The sequence below is a fragment of the Chrysochloris asiatica genome, unplaced genomic scaffold (genome assembly GCF_000296735.1).
Source record: "Chrysochloris asiatica unplaced genomic scaffold, ChrAsi1.0 scaffold00323, whole genome shotgun sequence".
Lineage (NCBI taxonomy): Eukaryota > Metazoa > Chordata > Mammalia > Afrosoricida > Chrysochloridae > Chrysochloris > Chrysochloris asiatica.
In genome coordinates this window covers 595,911-602,591 of record NW_006408841.1, presented here as the reverse complement: position 1 = coordinate 602,591, position 6,681 = coordinate 595,911, and positions in this window count along the sequence as shown.

Here is a 6,681-nt window from a genome sequence, read left to right as displayed (position 1 = left end):
ACGTGGTGGTGGTTGGTGGTTATGTGCCGTGGAATCTGTTCTGACTTATAGCGACCCTGTATAGGGTTTCTAAGGCTGTAAATCTTTATGGGAGCAGAAAAATGACCCACATCAGCCTAAGGATGAAACGGTCCCCAGTGCATCAGGAACAGAACTGAAAACAACCTTTGTCCAGGGTGATGAGTTTGCCTTTAAAAGTTAATGTGTTGACTTTATTAAGACATGTATGCTGTTTTTAGCATTTATACAACATTTGTACTTAGTTTTTCTCACAAACTTTAATTATCTGAGATTTTGTGTTGTGAAGTTTAGTTAAACTGTAAGCTGATCTCCAGCAGTCTCAGAAACAGAGCCTAAGGGTGGTAACCTGGCATGACTGAACACTGCTATTCAAGTGAAACCCAAGGCAACTGTGTCTTCCAAGGAACTTATCCACTGTATCTAAGCTGTTAAATTTTCAGCACAAAGTTGATCATAATACCCCTCGTCTCTTAGTGTTTTAGAATCTGGAGTGGTGTCACCGCTATTATTCCTTGTATCGGTAATGTGTGTCTTCTTCTTCTTACTGATCGGTTTGCCTGTTTTATTGATCTTCTTAGAGAGCCAACTTAGATTTCATTGACTTCCAATGTTGTTCTGTTTTTTAATTCTTAGATTTCCCCTCTGGTCTTTATTATTGACCTTCTGCTTTTGTGCTTAACTTGCTTTTCTCTGCCTACATCCTTAAGGTAGATGCTACAGTCCTTGGATTGAGAGATTTTTATTTTCTTCTCCAAAAAATATTTTTAAAAAACAAAAATCAGTTTAGATATGTTGCATTTTCTTTCCATTCAGTTCAAAGTGCTGATATCCCCTCACCCTTCCCACCCCTTCCACCAGCCTGGCATTTCTCTAGGCATTAGATAAAACAGTCATGGGCTCAACTTTATTTTCTGCTCTCAGGATTCACTGTCCTGCACTGACTGATGTTGTGGGTATTGAAAACTATTGTTTCATGAAAGCTGTTGTTGTTAGGTGATGTTGAACCAGTTCTGACTCATGGAGATACTGTGTATCATAGAATCAAATGTCCCTCATTTCTATGTCATCCTCAAAACGGTTCCTATGTTTTAGCCTATTGTTGTAACCACGTGTTAATTCATCTTGTGGCAGATCTTCATTTTTAAGGTCATCCTCCACTTTAGCAAGTATGTTCTTCTTTAGGGATTGGCACCTACTGATAACATGTCTAAAGTATGTGAGATGTAGTCTCAACATTCTTGCTTCTGAGTAACATTCTGGCTGTACTTCTCCAAGACAGATTTGTTCATTCCTCTGGCAGCCCATTGTTGTTGTTTGTTGTTGTTAATGTGCCATCCAGTCAGTTCTGACCCAGCACTACACTGTATAGAGTTTCCAAGGAACGGCTGGTGAGCTTAAACTACTGACCTTGTAGTCCAAACCGACTGTGCAGTCAGCACATTAACCCACAGTGCCACACCAAGACTCCTCTGACAGTCTATAGTATATTCAATATTCTTTGCCAACACCATTATACAAATACAACAATTTTTCTCTAGTCTTCCTTAGTAATTGCCCAGCTTTTATATTCATTTTATGCAGAATTAACATGGCCTGAATCAAGCAAATCTTAGTCCTCAAAGTGACATCTGTGCTTTTTGATCCTTTAATTAGGTCTTTAGCAGCAGGTTTTCCTTGTGCAATATGTTGTTTCATTTTATTTTTTTCTTATTTTTAACTTTTTAAAAAATTTTGTATTGATGCAGGTTTACAGAACAGATCATCAACTTTATGTTCAGCAATTCATACACATTTTGTTTCATCTAAGTGATTCTAATCTCTTCAGTGTCACATCACTTACCCCACTTGTTCCTCAAGTTCGCTCTTTCCATTCCTTCTTCTTTCCTAACCCTGCCAAACTTAATCCTTGGGGAAATGCTGCCCCTTTGATCTCAACTGATTGATTATTTTAAGGTGTGCATACCTCAGTAGTGTTATTGTTCCCATTATAAACCTACTTTTTGGCTAAAAAATTGAGTCATGTGGTTGATTTCAATTCCAGATTCAAAGAGTGATTCAGAGCCATAGTCTCAGAGGTTTTAGTCTTTATCTAAGCAGTAAGCCTGGTCCCTTTTATTATTTTGTGTTTTGTTGTAATTTCCTGCTACTCTGTCCAAAACCATCTAATGTGACACCCCTATCAGAGAATTTGATAGTAGTAATTGGGCACCATCTAGTTCTTTTGGTCTCAGAATCATGGAGACTCATGATTACATTGCCCATTCATCCACTGGACTAATTTTTTCCATATATGTTCATTTTCCATCATTCTTTTTTCCTCAAAACAGGGCAGACCAATAGTTGCGCCTAAGATGCTCACTCATGAGCTTTTAAGACCCCAGTCACTATTCGTTCACCCAAGTTGTAAGGAGAACATTGTCTTTTTGTGTTATGTTATGCAAGTTGACCTTGGTGTCCCCTGATAATATGGTCCTGAATTCCCAGACCCAGTGACTCCTTCTCAAAGTGTTTGATTTTTCCTAAGGCATTTTCCTAATTATGCCCCTGTATGCTCCTCCACATTCATGGATATATTTGCACCAAAACTAAATGCACATGTACAAGTATTCTAAGTCAAATCTTTATATGTTATGGGTATACTCCTACTATCCCATCCACACCTGTTCAGACTGCATGTCTATTAAATTGTTTATTGCTGTCTACATCACCCTGTGGCACTGTAGGATAAACACTAGACTGCTAACCACAAGGTCAGTGGTTCAAACCCACCAGCTGCTCCTCAGAAAACCCACACTGGATTTCTATGAGTCAGAATCGGCTCGATGGCACCTAGCAACAACAACAATATCACCCTAGTAACATGTGTATTAATTTCTTCCCAAATTTTAAATAGTCTGTTTTATCTTGAACTTTTGGCTTTCTCTCCATTTGGAAGTTCTGTAAATACACTATTCTCTCTTTTTACTTTGTAATTGTCTTTGTTACAGATTTTATCTCTGGATCCCTATTTTCAGTCTTGTGGGTTTGTTTTGCTTGGGTATTTCTATGTCTGGGTTGACTTGTGGTTGGTGCTGTCATGTATACTAATCTACTCTACTTGGTTGTCTGAAGAACACCCTTTAGCTTTTATTGTAAGATTGGCCTGGCTTTCACAATTTCTTTTCATTTCTCTTTGTCTGGATATGTCCTAATTTCAGCATCATAATTCAGAAACAGCTTTGCTGGGTATACAAATCTTGGTTGGCAGTTTTTATCTTTAAGGGTTTTATCATGTTATCTCATTACCTTCTTGCTTGACTGGGTTCTGCTGAAAAATCAAAGTGTAGTCTTACTGGTACTTTGAAGGTAAATTTTTGTTTTTCCCAAGCTGCTCTCAGAATTCTTTCCTTGTCTTTGGTTGTGGAAGACTTGATTATGATATGTCTTGGTGATTTTCTTTTGGTATCTATCCGGTTGGGGGTTCATTCAGCTTATTGAATGCTTATCTATTCATTTTACACAATGTTAGGGAAATTTACTTCCAACAACTCTTCAACAATTTTCTCTGTTCTCTTTTTTTGTGTGGTCTCTTCTTGTTTTGGAATTTTAATCACAAGTTATTCCTCTTGATGATATCTCACATAACTCTTAATTTCTTTGGCTTTTTTGTTCTTTTTCCTGATTTTCTCTGGCAGGTTGGAATTGAGAGATTTGTCTTCAAGCTCATTAACTTGGCTCTCTATTGATTCAAATCTACTCTTTTGCCCAGGTAGTATATATATTTTTATTTCTGAAACCTTGGCATTAATTTTCTGGATTTATTTTTTATGCTTTTGTTTGGTTTCTAGTGTTTCATTTATTTTACCAATGTGTTCTTGTAGTGTTTTCTGAATTTTTCTGAAGTTTTGTCTGTAACTTTTTCCATCTTTCTCTCAATCTACTGAAGGTACCTAGTTATCATTCTTTTGAATTCATTATGAATGTCATTTCATCCTTAGACAGGTCTTCTAGCTCTGTATTTTTGTTGTTTGTTTGAGTCACTTTGTCTTGTTTCTTAGTGTGAGCTGAAATTATCTGTTTTCTCTAAGACATTATGGTGTTGTTTTGTTTTTAATTGAATGGATGTTGGTGTGTTCTTAGGTACTCGTCTCTTTTTATCTAAGCAGTAAGATAAAGTGGTGTGTGGGTGTGATAGAGAATGTGAGTATGTGTACAGCTCTCTGTTCATGTAGCTCCGTTGAGGGCAGGTTTGGCTGGCGTTGACCACTGTCTGTTTATGACTAGGTGATATAGGAGGATATAGTGACTCTGTATTACCTGATTATCAAAATCTAAGTAGGTGATACTTGATATGGCTGTGGGTAGTGTGTGTGAGCACAGTTGCTGTCTTCTAATGCATGAGACAAGGAAAAAACAAAACAAAAAAATGAGCAACAGCAAAAAGAAAATAATGACAAAAAAAACCAAGTGGAATAAAAGTAGGACAATAATGGTAACAACAATAATTTAATAACTAAAAAGAGGAAAAGGAAAGAAAAATAAAAACAAGAAAAAATAGAAAAATACAATAATCCAGACTAGAGAGGGAGAAATTGAAAAAAAGAATAGTAAAGGAAAAGACTAAGAAAACAAAAATAGAGAAAGAAGAGGGAAGGGAAAAAAGAGAAAACAAAGAAAAGATAGAAAAATGAAAAGCTGAGAAGTCAAAGATTTAAAAACAAACGCACACACACAAAAAAAAAACAAGGGAAATGAAAGAAAAGAGAAAACACACACACACATAAAGGATTAAAGTGGGACAAGTGCAGGGCACAGAGTGGAGAAAACTGTGGTGGACAGAACACTCAGTATGGTTCTACACATTCTGCTAACTAAGGAGCTCATGGGGTGCAGTGAGGGGAATGGAGAAGGGACACCTGGTCCTAGATGGTGTTATTGCTGGTCTAGATATTGTCTGGGGCCAGAGCACCTGATCTGAAAGTAGTTTGTGCTGACTCAGGGTGTTTGTTCCTGGAAGGAAATCTTTCAGGCCCGGGCGCAGCTCTGGGTGGGACATCTAGTTATGGCAGGAGTTCTTGGCTTCCCAGGAGTGGTGAGGATCCAGCATGGCTTCTGTTCTGCTGGTCTGATAGTGGAGTTCAGATGACTCCAGACTTGGGGGAGGTCTACCCAGCAGGGTTCTGACATTAGTCAGAGCTGGAGCTGTGCAGGACAGGCGATGTCACCAGACACTGGGTAGAGAAGGAGGTGACGGGCCATGTTTCTAGTCACCAGGAAGGTGTGAGGAACAAGGGAGGATCTCACCTGCCTCTTTGCCAGTCACCATAGTGGCTTTTGTCGTCCGGCTGCTGTCTCTATCAAATATTGCTTGTGAAAGTTCAAAATGGCTACACCATGTGAGAGTTCAACCATCTGTCTCCTCTTTTGATGCTTTTGTTCAGCTTCTCCTAGTCAGTATTCAATCCACTTCTCTACCCTTTCTTCTGCAGTTTAGCGTTCCATGATTATCATTCATATCTGATTTGGTCTCTTATGCCTTTGCTGTAAAGGGTCTTTGAAGCATGTCTGTTTAGTCCACCAGCTTGCCACAAGTCAGTGCCCTTGTTTGTTTCTTCAGTGCTGGTTCCATGGTTGTTGATTGTGGATCCAAGTAAAATGAAGTTCTTAAGCATTTCAATGTTTTCTCTATCATGATTGGTCCATTCTTGTTTTCTTTATATTGAGGTGTAATTCATATTACAGGAAGTAGTCTTTAATCTTCATCCGTAAGTGCTTCATTTTCTCTTCACTCAGCAAGAATGGTTGATTTATCTGAATATCACACGTTTTATTGCGTCTTCTTCCATGATATTTTATGTATGCTGTTCATTTTTGTTGTTTAAGGTTGATGGTAAATTAATTGCTACTTCATCTTGTCTGGAGGCCAATACTGTTTTGTTTTGTTTTTCTTTTTTTCTGTCAAATATAGAAAATGAGACAGGAATGTCTAATTCCAGCACTGTGAGACAGTTTTATTAGTCTGTGAGACACAGAATATTTTCCTTTGAGGTTCCACATTTTTTTCTTGCATATTTGAGAACATATTACATACATCATATTATTCCCTCACTTAATTACAGACTTTATCATGTAGTATTTTATTTTTATTCTATTTTTAATTTATTTTTTCTAGCAGACTTTAAAAACCGATCATGTGAAGTTGATTCATTTAGATACACTTTTCTGATTATAAATGCCTTTGTAAAGAACATATTTTCACAAAGAAATACCACATCACATCATATTACTTCTGTAATACAAATTCCAGGTAAAGGGTAGGTATTTTATTTTAAGGCTCTCAACAGGTTGTTAACTTTATTTACAGAAAGGAAGTATTTATTTACTTTCTGCTGTTGACCCATTCTAACCTTGGGTAGGTCCACTGAATTTGTTGACTCTTGGTGTGGCTCTATAGGATATGCACTGGACTTTGAACCACTAGATAGTTGATTCAAACTCACCAATTGCTCCTGAGAAACTCTAGACATGATCACTATGAGTGAAAACAGATTAAATGGCACTTAACATCCTTTCACAATGACCTCAACTTGTATTGTCCTTGTCTGTCTTTTCACAAAATGTAAAGCAATTGATGTTGTTGTTGTCATGTGCCATTGAGTCGGAACCGACTCATAGTGACCC